Below are 13,071 nucleotides of genomic sequence, written 5' to 3'. Positions count from 1 at the left end.
GTCACACAAATAAAATAGTTCTGGATCATAGAATTGGAAAGGACTTTAGAAGGCATCTAGTCTAAATACCTCATTTTGCAGATGAAGAAAGGAAAACAAGAAGCCTTGACCAAGGCTTTACAACCAAGGTCACACAAACAGTAAGTGATAGAAGCAAGATTTGAACCCATGTCTTCTAATTCCAAATTCATTGTTTTGGACTACACTTGATGTCTATGTAATTAGTGAAGTTCTGATTTTTTAAAAGTCTAACTCTTTAATCAACGACCACAGTGATACAAAGGGGAAAGAGTGAGGGAACTGGACCTGCAACTTCATTGATTAGAGGACTCACAATGAGGAACCTTCCACTAGCAATGTGCTTTCTTTCTTTCTTTCTTTCTTTCTTTCTTTCTTTCTTTCTTTCTTTCTTTCTTTCTTTCTTTCTTTCTTTCTTTCTTTCTTTCTTTCTTTCTTTCTTTCTTTCTTTTTCTCTTTCTCTCTTTCTTCCTCTCTTTCTCTCTCTCTTTCTCTCCTTTTGTCTTTCCTTTCTCTCTCTCTCTCTCTCTCTCTCTCTCTCTCTCTTCCTTCCTTCCTTCCTTCCTTCCTTCCTTCCTTCCTATCACTTCTAAGACAGAAAAGTGCAAGGAGTAGGCAATTAGAGTTAAGTGACTTTCCCAAAGTCACATAGCTTAGGAAGTATCTGAGGTCAGATTTGAATTCAGGTCCTCCCTATTCCAAGCCTGGCACTCCATCTACTGTGCTGCCTATATGCCCCAGGTCTATACTTTCTGCAACTTATCATCATAGGGATGTGCTCAGAGAATGGAGAGATTAATTGACTTGCCCTGGACCATAATCAGAATGTATCAGAGGAAGAACTGTAAATGAAAAGAATACAAAAATGGAGTTTACATTACATTACAATTACTTTTACATTACATTACATTACATTACAATTACCTAATTGTAATGATCCGTGCTGGCCCTGGAGGAGAGATGAGCAAAGCCCCTCCTCTTGTTGGTACAAAGTCAGGGGCTATAATTGAGGAATACTGCACAAGCTGCCCAGAGTGCTAACTCTGCTAATTGTGTTTTGCTTACTTGTGTTTCTTTGTTCCAGGTGTGGGCTCATGTTTATCTGGAAATAACTGTGATGTTAAAACAAAAGGCATCAATAAAAATTACTTTAAACAAGGCCTATCAGCCAGCTGTGGAGGCACAGGACTGTAATCCCCGATGGCCAGAGCTGGCGTGGCTCTTGAGCTTGGGGACTCCTGAGCTTCGGTGGACTAATCTAATCGAGCGTCTGTACTAAGTGTGGCATTGATGTAATATATTGGTATCAGGTTGCCTAACAAGGGCAGACTCTGCCTAGGTCAGAAACAAAGTCAAAGGTCTTGTGCTTATCAACGTGGAAACATGCCCTTTAGTAGCCTCTGCACTTACAGCCTGGGCAAGATAGGAAGTCCCAGTCTTTCAAAACAAAATAAAACAAAATACCTGCCCCCCCTCCTATCTCTATCTCTCTGTCACTGTGTCTCACTCTCTAATACATGCACACAGAAGCACATAACTTCTAGGCTTTCCGACAAATAGAACGGGCAGACAAATTACTCTTAATAGGTATATTTGCTGTCATTATACTATATTAAACAAATCTATAAAATCTTGTTCCATTTTTAAAAAAAAAGTAGTTTCTCATCAGGACTCTGCAAATCACTTGTTGATTGCCTGGAAAAAAAATCTATATTTTTTGTTTTTTGCCACCCAAAACTATATAAGTTTTCCAGTATTGGAGGAATCGTGTTAATGGATAATGATTATTTTCTAAATAAATGAAAAGAGAAGTGAGGGAGTCTTTTGATTCACATGTGATAGTGTGTCCTCTTCTGCCACAAAAACCAGATATGAGAATTCGATCATTACGTTTTTGTATGTTACTGTTTCTCTGGATTGGTGTTTTCTCCTTTCTCATAAGCACTGCAGTTTGATTTTGCTTTTGATTGTGTCTAAGAGTTTCACTGGTGCTTAGCTTTTTCAGCTTGTTAGAAACTGAAGCCATTAAAAAACCGAGAAACCAGCAGAGAACTGAATAGCAACAATGAAAGGAAATAGGGACAATGGAGTAAAAATCTATTTTAGACTCCCAGCTCTGAATAGAGATGAACAGAGGGAATGGAAACCTAAATCTCTGACTGGGAAGGCAGGCAAACCCTTATTTTTTTTTTTTAGATAGAATGGTGAAAAATACTGAAAAGTAATATGAGATTGCAACTTTTAAAAAAACTTGTGACTTCATTCTGAGTAAAGTAATCCATAATTTTTTTAATCATTCAATTATAATTGTAAATAATTAACACGGTTATCAGTGAACACTTAATTCCTACTAATGCCTATGTCCTTGGCCTCTTCTGCTTTCATGAGTTTTCTGCATGAGACTGATGAATGCTAGGGAAATAATTTTCCATTTCCTAAATGTTCATGATTATTTCCCTTTGTGGGATAATTTTCTGCAAATCTAACTGCGGATACCTTTTGTTATTTTGAGGAAAAAAATTCAACTCAGCAATACTATTTAAACAGTGTCCCAAGAATGTCTCCTGTTAAGTTGTACTCCAATGACTTCACTGTGATATAGAAGTGACACTGAATTCTAAGGCTCGAAGTGACCCTAAGGAGTTCTCAAAGGCTGTGCTATCAGAGAACAAGCCCTGTTAGGTTTTTAAAAGATGGAAAACCTTTTCCAGACTTTAGTGACAGATAATGCCAATTGTAGAAAGAGTAGACTAGTCTGCCTGTGAGAGCCTGGATCATCATTAGAAGATCCACCTCCAGGTAAACCTTTTTTGACCACAGAAGATGATGAAACAGGAAACCACCTTCCAAGGCTTGGAATAGTTGTAGCTTGTATTAGTGAAACCACCTGATGAGATGTTTTGATTTGCTTATAATTTTTTGGGGGGAAGTTTGAAAAAAATCTTACTAATAATCAAGTATAATAAAATAACACATATTATTCTGAATTATATTTTGGAAAATTTACAGTTAGTTTTTTTGGAAACTGCTAGATAATTCTCCTCCCTGCCCAATTTCCTTCAGCTATATTTCCTTGCCTATATTTGAGGGCTTAGGTCTATCTTGCATATATTACTGCCTTTGTCAATTGGGACTCAGAAAATCTCTGGTCAGTATATTTCCACCAGCCTATTGCTGATGTTTTGTTCCTCTTGCCCAGGTTTTTTTGTCTGTATTCTGATCCTTGTTCCCTAGTTTCCTCATTTGGATTCTAATACATACTGCTTATCACATGTATCTCTGTCCTATGATATACCTGATTATATATAACTTGTGAAATCTGCTTTATTATTCAAGCTTTGACTGGCTATCCTACCTCCTGATGAACTGCTGTCTGCTAAAGGCTTTTTGTATAATTTTTCAGTCATGTCTGACTCATCATGACTCCATTTAGGGTTTTCTTGGCAAAGATACTGGAGTGATTTGCTATTTCCTTCTCCAGCTCATTTTATAGATGAAGAAATGGAGATAAACAGGGTTAAGTGACTTGCCCAGGGTCACACAGTCTGAGATCAGATTCAAATTCAGGAAGGTGATTCTTCCTGACTCCACAGGCAGTGCTCTGTCCACTGCTCTATCTACCTGCCCTTTGGTATAATTTGGCAGTCACTATTTTCAGCTTCTTACTTCTTGGTCCCAGACTTGCAGCACTGCAGTGACAACTTTCCACTGGCAGTCTAGTATTGACATTAGGGTTATGAAAGAACTATGATCTGTTGTTCCTCTTGTATAAAATGAGGAGACTGGATTAGTTGAGCACGCAGGTTCTTCCCACCTCTAAAGCTATCATTATAATCTGCTCTGATTCTATTTTTTCCATCTCTTTTCTTGTTTCAGAAGTTCAGCAAGTGCTCTGTAATGTGTCAATCAAGAGCTTTTATCAGGGTTGAATTTCCTCTACAAAGTGATAAATTCTGATGATGTCAGGCCAATGTAGTCAAGTTATCCAAGGTTTGTAGGCTAATATTACCAGCCTTGCCATCTTTCCCTTATCTTATACCCACTGTAGGATGGTCTGACTTTAGGATTTATCCATTTTCAGCAGATTACACTGGCTAACAGAACCTGGGCTTGGTTTGTGGCAGGATGTAGAAGGATGAAGATGGTGAAAATTCAGAATCATTCAAAGGCCAAGTTGTTTTAGAGATTCTTAGGTGACTTTAAAGATTCATGCTATGAGATCACTCAATGTCTGTGAGAGGAAGAAGAGAAAGGAATGTTGAAGAGGAGGCAAGTGCTAATAGTCTAAAGTTCAAACAGAGCCAAGATCCTGGCTGCCTTTCAACAAAGGCAATCAAAAAAGACTTACTGGACAAGTCACAGAAACCCATAAAGGCAGGTAATTGGCATCTGGTGCACCATTCAGTACCAGAAAAGTTTAACAATATGATTGTGTCCACTTAAAAATGGATTTTTGCTCTTTGGTCTATTGTATGCACTGAAAGCATAAGAAAATAAAAGTGACTCAGAGCATCTAGGACATGAAGAGAAACTCATGCACCTGAATGTCCCCACATAGATGAAACAGTCTTTTCTAAGACTAATTAGACTTTTCTCTGCTGGCAACTTCTTCCATTAAAACACTTGTTCAGTAGCAAAGTAGATCACTTCCCTTCCCTGAAGAAATTGGAGATCAGAGATGAATCCAGTTTCCAGGGAACTGAAATATTAAGCTTAGGCCAAGATAATAGCAAGAAAGACTTAATATATAGGCCATGAGCTGCTAACTGGGACTTAGTGAGTTCTTTTTGCCTGGGTCCAGAAGTGGTCCTAGAAATAAACAGCTAGGGGTGGTGGTAGAGGTCAATTCCAACTTGCAAAGGTTAGGGGAACACAGGGACAGGAAGCTGGACAGACTATTATATTAGGTAATCAAGGTTAAGATATTTAGTTCGGAGAAGACAAGACTTAGGAGGATATGATTGCCATCTGTAAGCATTTAAAGGATTATCACCTGGATAAATGGGTTGGATTTGCTCTGCTTGGCCCCAGAAGACAGAACCAGATGCTATGGGTGGAGAGTTGCAAATTTAGACTTGATGTAAGGAAAATTCTATCAATGGAGATATGCAAAAAAAAATGGAATGGGTTGCTTCAGATGTTCTCCCACTTTGGAGGTGCTTCAGGAAAAGATTGGATGACTGATGGTCAAATTTGTATTAGAGAAGATTCTTTTTCAGATGTTATTTGGACTGGAAGATCACTGGGAGATTCAGGCCCTCAGATTCAATTTTCATGTGATCATTTGCCTTTTTACCTTAGGGAAAGGAGGCAAAATCTTCTCTGCCTACTAGAATATGCTTGAGGAAAGTGTGGTGTTTCACTCAGAAGAGCTGCTTAAAGGGAATGTAAAATAGTGTTTGAGTCAGTGTTAGAAGAGACAATGTAATTAAGCCATTTGCCCCAACAGGTACTTCTGTCATTGCAAGAAGGACGAAACATTACTAAACAAGAATAATTGTTAGTGTTCAGAGCACTTTATTTAAGTTTTCTTGGCCTCAACTGTTGCTGATTCTCTACTTATTCTCCATAAGAGACATTTCTTTCCCATCATTCACAGATAGTGTCAGTCTCCTTGTACTTGGCCATAAGACCTCTCCCTATCTTTTCCTTTTGAAACTCTACCCAGGAATTTTCTGTCGTGTTTTTGGCCATTGTCTAAAACAGTAGATGTAACCTGTGTTCCAGAACCCCAGACTATTCATTTACAAATACCAGATTTAGTTTGGAGGGAATTTCCACAAATAACTATGTTTAGATCAATTTGTCCCTGCCTGATATCTTCGAGGACACATCAAAATATGCCTCATGCCTAGATTTCTACAGAAATGGTAAGTCTTCAGCTTTTTGGCTAACTCAGGATAACAGTGGAGCAGCTAAGTAGCATACTAGATAGAACATTGGGCTTGGATCCAATCAAGAAGACTCATCTTCCTGACTTCAAAATTGCCCACAGATACTTACTAGCTCTGTGTGACCTTGGGCAAATCGCTTTACCCTATTTGCTTCAGTTCCTCATTTGTAAAATGAATTTTTGGAGAAGGAAATAGAGAACTATTCCAGTATTTTTGCCAAGAAAGCCCCAAAAGAGGTCACAAAGAGTCATGCCTGAAGAATTATGGAACAACAACAGGAATAATAGCATATCAGATATAAGAGGCTTTATTTAAGACTATAGAAAATGAAAAACACAAATAGCTTGCACATAAGCTCTTAAACAATCATAACAGCCTTCTTTACTTTTTCAGGAAGCTCCACCTCTACCAGGAACCATACATTCTTCCAGATGGTAGAGTACTTCCCTGTGGTTGAGGATCCTCTGAAAGACAAATTACTTAAAAGTTGATCACGCACTGACCTCTCACCCTTTAGTTACTCTGCTTTTGTAAACACCTCAACAAATCTTCAGGCCCTATTTAGCAGTACTTTAATGCTGAGTATCTCACAAAAGGGAATAGAATCTTCAGGGAGGGAACAAGCATTTTTAAGCCTCTGCAAAATGCTAATATTACAATTATTATTTCATTTGATATAATGTTTGATCCTCATGACAGCTCTGGGAGATAGGTGCTATGATTATTCCCATTTTACAACTGGGGGAGCTCAAGCAAAGAGAGTTTGTTACTTGCCCAGAGTCACACAACTAATAAATATAAAAAACTGAATTCGAACATAGGTCTTCTTGACTCCAAGTCTAGCATTCTATCCACTCTACCACCTATCTGTCTAGCAACAGGGTTAGAGAGTTTTCCCCTTTCTAGTTCCTCACTACTCCATTTTCTCTTCAACCCCTTGCAGTAAGGTTTCTAACGCTAAATTCTGCTCTCTTTATAAAATTACCAGTGATTTCCAAATCAGCAAATTTAATGATTTGCTATCTTATTTGACATTTTTGCAGCTTTTGATAGTATTTGCCTACTCCCTCCTACCAGATATTTTCTTTTCTATTGGCTTTTAAATGTACCACCTTGTTTTGCTTTTCTCTTTCTTAGGTAAATGAAATACTTTTCTGACTCATCCTTTTCCTTGTCCCTCAAAATGGGGAGGTTCCCAACCAACTGCCTTTTGCTCTCATTCTCTACACTTTCCCTTAAAATCTCATTAACTCCCTCTTCAAATACAACCTCTGTGAGATGATTCTCAGGTCTATATCTCTTTTTCTTACTTCTTCCCAGAATGTCAGACTTTCATCTCCATCAGTAATAGGGCAGCAAGCATTTCATTCTGATATCCAAAACTGAGCTCATTATCTTTCTAAACTTGCCCTTATTTATGACCTTGCTCTAGTGCCACCGTTCACCAAGCCAACCATATGTGTGACTTTAGTGTTATCTGGTGGCATCTTCCTAGTCCCTCAGGCTTATCATCTAGGTGTCATGTCATTCTTGATTCATTATCTCTCATCCTTCATATCTGGACAGTTGCCAAGGTATGTACATTTTATCTTTGCCTACTTCTCCCTTCTTATTCTGCTACCATCCTAGTGCAAGCAGACATCATTTCATGCTGACACTATTAATAGCCTGCCTCAAGTCTATCCCCACTCCAACTCATCCTTCAAAAAACCACCAGAGTAATTTTCCTTATATGCATGTCCCTCCCAATCACTTTCAGGATTTAATATAAAATCTTCTGTTTTTGTTAAAAGCCCTTCATAACCTAAACTCCCACCCCAAACCTCTTGCTTCTTATACCTTGTGCCTCACCACATACTCTTTCTTTATTCCACTGACACTCCCCTCCAGGAGATTCCTTGTATAAAATACCTTTCTCTAATCTCTGAACATTTTTTCTGGCAGTCCTCTGCCTGGAAAACTTGCCCTCCTCATCTTTGCTGACTTGTCTTTCCCAACTTCCTTCGAGTCTCAACTAAAATCTTATCAAAGGAAGCCTTTCCCAACTCCTCTTAATCTAGAACCTTCCCTCAGTTAATTATTTCCCACTTATCCCATATATATAGCTTGTTTGCCCATATTTATTTGCTTGTGGTCATCTCTTTTAGACTGTGAACTTCTTCAGGGCAAGGACTATCCTTTGCTTCTTTTTCTTTCCCTAGTCCCAGTGCTTAGCACAGCACCTGGTTGACAGTAAATGTTTAATAAATGCTTATATTAATTGATTGACTTACCTTTGACCATTATGCCAATCGTGCGGCTCATTATTTCCATATGTGCAATATATCTTGCATTTATACCTTCTCTCTTTCCACTGCCACAAGACCTTTTTACCACTCACCCTGCAGTGGCCTCTTTGAAGATTTTCCTGCCTTCTTTGTCTCTTTCCAACTGTGCTATACATCTTGCATTTATACCTTTTCTCCACTGCAACAAGACCCATATTACCACTCTTTGTAATGACCTCTTTGAAGATTTTCCTGCCTTCATTGTCCCTTCCTTCTAATCCATTCTACTACCATTCCCAGAATTAGCTTGTCTTATAAGGTAGATATAGACATGTTACTCTTCTACTCAAAAACCTTCACGGGCTCCCTATTGTTTCCTAAACAAAGCTCAAACTTAATTCCCTGGTATTCTGGTCTCTCTACCGTCCACATTCTACCCTGCTCTTCCAGCTTTACTTCATATTGCTGGTGCCAAACCAAACAACTTTCTGCTCCTCCCTTCTCTCACTGCCCTTTCATTACCTTGTTTTTGCTCAGGCTCTTTCTAATCCCTCAAATGCCCTCTTTCTAAGTTTATCTATCTAATTCCGATCTATCCTTTAAATCCCAACTCAAGGGCTCACTCCTTCTCTAGTCTCCTTCCCTTCAGACTATATGTAGAAGAATTGTTCTGTAACTCATGTGCCCTTATCTTGCAATATGGTCTGTTAGAGTTATCTGGATGTGTATATCATTTGCTCTTTTTCTCCTGGTATTAGCACAATTCTCTGCACAAAGTAGGACCTTAATAGAAATTTATTGATTCATTTCTCCTCACATATTTAAGTCCTACTCTTCTTTCAAAGCCCAGCTCTAGCTTTACACTTACCTGAAGAGTCAGACTGCATGATGTCTTTTCTCCCTTTGGCAAATGTAGCCTACAAATGTAGCATTGCAAAAAGTGAGTGCTTAATTTAAAAAAAGACTATTTTTGTCTTTTTCTAGTCTGTGTACATGCTTTTAAAAAATTTCTAATTGAAAAGGCTTGATCGAAGAACCTCTTTCTCAACTGTTATCTTTTTCCTTTAAATGCCTCAGTACTTAAAAAAATTTTTTTTTATATCAAGGGTTAATTACTCAAGTTGTTTAAAGGTCTATTTGATATTACATTTTCATCATATCTTTAATATGATGTCCACTTCCATTGTTATTCTTGATATTTTCCTATTGCTGAGCTATTTATTGGTTATACCTGTAAAGTAATGAGGGGAACTCATTACTTTTTGCTTTGTATATATCTTGTACCCATCTTTCTATATACATGTTAAATGCTCCTCTTTTAAGCCCCAGGAGAATATAAACTCCTTAAAGTCAAGGACAGATTCATTGTAATTTTATTTCAAGTGTCTAACATATAATAAATGCTTAATAAATTCTTGATAAATGAGTAAGTGAATTCACAAACCATCTATATTATTATTTTATAGAAATGATTTGTGTATCAAGCCTCCTTATCCCTTTTCTTTATGGCTAACTAAATAATCAGTTCAGTCTAGGAAGCTTATACTGATTATATATTATTTTAAATTGTGACTGACTCAAACTTTTATCTGCCTTTAGATGTTTAAGGAATGTAGACAGCTAAGACAAAGCACTGATTATTATTAGGAAAACACACACACACACACACATACATACACCATATCATCATCACCACCACCAGTGAACGTGGAATTAATAAACTAAATTGACATTCACAGTTTTGAAATTATCAGTATTAAAATATCTTGTATGTCTTTTAAATATGTAACTATGATATTCATGCCACAATAAAAATTTTAATGTGTCTATTATTTTTATTTTAGTTATTATATCTTAACTAGGACAAGTTTTGTGTATAATTACTATTCTTGTGAAGAATGATTTTACCTTTAAATTTCTTTATAAGATAGCCTCTGCAATTAATGCTCATGCCAGAAACAGCATTGAAAATTGGATCTTTACTAACTTTGAGGTGAATGAGAAACTTATTCCCCCATATTTGTTTCCTATTTACCTAGAGATCAAAATATAGTAGGCAAAGGGATAGTAGGCCTTGTTGCTATGTGTGTTACCACTGATGAGATTGGTATCTACAAGGATTAAATCTAATAGGCTGGGTAAATTATTATGGTTCTTTGACACTGGGTAGAGCTTTGGGTGAGGAGGGGCTTAGATAAATTGGTTTATCTTTGTGATGTCAACTAACCGACTTAGCAACCAAAATTCATGGGGAAAATTGTTTTTGTTGACTAGTCATGTATTATATATTGGCAACACCTCTTTAATTATAGTCGTCAGGAAAGGTAGTCCCAGAGTATGGCTAGGGATCAGAGGCAGGACTTGAACTCAGTTTTGGAGACTCACTCTACTCCAAGGACTTGCATTTCAGGAGTTCCCAGTGTGAATGCAAACCTAGATCCAGGTCCTACCTTGCTCTCACTACATGCATTAACTATTAAGGTTATGTACTACATTTTGGTTTCAGAATAATATGGTATTCTAGCGTACCAAGAAAATTTCCTAAAGGAGCTAGAAATTTTTCTGTGTGGATTTTGTTAAAAGTGGAAAGTTCTTTAGCGACCGTTAGGCAAAAGTAGACACTCACAGAGAAACTCTTGTCTTTTTTTTTTAACAAGTATATGTTACATCTGTGAGTGTATGTATACACACAAGGAAATATATATATATGTATTTAAGTCATAATTTGAACTTATACACATGCATATGTTTTATATTGCAAGCACCTATTGATATTGACAAGAAAGGGTTATGATTGATTTATATCTCAGTGACTTGGATTGGAGAATCAAGAATCATAGATTTTGCTTCTAGTTATGGTACTAAATATGTGATTAAGTGACTTCTCTGAACTTTAGCTTTCTCATCTGTAAAATGCAGAGGATGGAGCAGATGATCTTTAAGGTCTATTTCACTCCTAAGGTCCTATGATTTAGGAAGAAAGAAAGAATTTGCTATTGAGATATTTGCCTGAGTTCTTGGTTTTAAATGCTTATTGTCCTATAAAGAAGGAAAGTTTATACTAATGATCTATACCTCCCTACACACTTGCAAACAGACTCTTTCTCTGTGTGTATACCATACTCTCTCCTCCTCGCTTCCTTTCCTGAATATTTGATCTTGATTTGTGATTTTATCTTTGTCAAAACTTCTTTGTGGAATGGTGGATAGAAGACCAATCTCAGAGTCTACAAGACCTGAGTTTAAGTTTTTTCACCTTTGTGACCATAGCATGGGCACATCACTCCTCAACCTCTTAGTGTCCTCCCAATATTCTTCTTAAGTATTAGAAATTATAATGATAACTAGCATTTGTATGGTGCTTTAACATTTGCAAAATCCTTGGAAGGGGAGGGAGGAGCAAATATTTATTGAGTGCCAGGTACTGTTCACTACTTTACACATATTATTATTTTGTTTGATTTGTATTAGACTAACTACATGAGAGACAGATTATTAGTCCCATTTTACAGATGAAGAATCTGAGTTTTAGAGGGCAAGATCACATAGCTAGTAGGCTGGATTTGAACTCAGTTTTCTGGACTCTAGGTCTTTTATTCTATCTCCTGTGCCATCTAGCACTCTCAAATGAGAGGAGATGCCAATCTACAATGCATAATTATTTTATTATGTAGGTCCCACCTCACTCAAAGCTACCTAGTGGCAAGAACCATCATAATTTTACTTAACCCTTCAGACTTAAATAATCTGATACAAATAGTGTGGAAACTCCCTTGAATAATACGGCTCTTCAAGTCAGGCAACTTGTCTATAATTTTGTCTTAGTTGACTAGGCCAGTGAAAGCAGAAATGACCTATTCAGGGTTATGGTGTATATTAGAGGCAGAATTTGAATCCAGGTTGTTTCCAGTGTTGTCATTCTTCCTTTTTCTGAAAATTTGTTTGGTAAAAATGATTATAGCCAAACCAGATTATCTGTAACTTAGAGAGGGCATAAACTTATTAGGAAACCTGATTTTGCTTATTTGAGTCCTAACTCAGAGAAATGCTTATTTAATTACCTTGCAGTAAAAAGAGCTGATCTTTGAGACTCTACAAATACTTTAGGGATTCTGGAAACCTCCTTGCCTGTTTCCCTAGATGTGTTAGGTACTTGAGTCAGGTTCTTCATTAGATAACTGTATATTCAGAATCAGGATAGCAAAATTATGCAACTTCCCACTCAATTAAGAGGAGGAAATACTGATTAAAAAAGGCCAGGGAGACAGGACCTCTTAATAAACATTTCACTGACTATGTTCATAGTGTGCACACTAAATATAACTTCTTGTGTTATGTAGTACAGGGGGAAAATTCTTTATGAAACTGATGTCAGGATGCTAAGTGAATATCATAAAAACATGGAGTAAAAGCCCATTAGGGTAAAGTCCTTTTAAAAATTACATTTACAGGCTTACTGTTTGACTAGACCATAAAGAAGCAGTGACATTTAGTGGAAATGTATTTCATTTGTGGAAGGCTGGAAAGCAGAAGTTTTACCAGATAAAACTGTCAAATGTAATATACTTTACAAATTCAGTTCAGCACATTGAGGGGGTTAGGAATATTGAACAACAAGAATAATGGCAGAAAGGATGTCCTTGCTTCCCTTTTAGCTTTGTTTAGCAAACAAAATGTTGATTTACCCCATGTCTCACATTAAATGTATTTTCTAATTTCTTTACGTATTTGTCTTCTGTATATTCTGAACTTTTGTTATTATTTGGAACTAAATTATGCCTCTGTTTCATATAAGGTTGAAATGTTAAAGCATCCTCTTTGTGACCCCCATTTGGAGTTTTCTTGCAAAGATACTGGAATGGTTTGCCATTTCCTTTTCCAACTCATTTTAC

Source organism: Gracilinanus agilis, chromosome 2 (genome assembly GCF_016433145.1).
Source record: "Gracilinanus agilis isolate LMUSP501 chromosome 2, AgileGrace, whole genome shotgun sequence".
Lineage (NCBI taxonomy): Eukaryota > Metazoa > Chordata > Mammalia > Didelphimorphia > Didelphidae > Gracilinanus > Gracilinanus agilis.
This window is presented reverse-complemented; position numbering follows the sequence as displayed.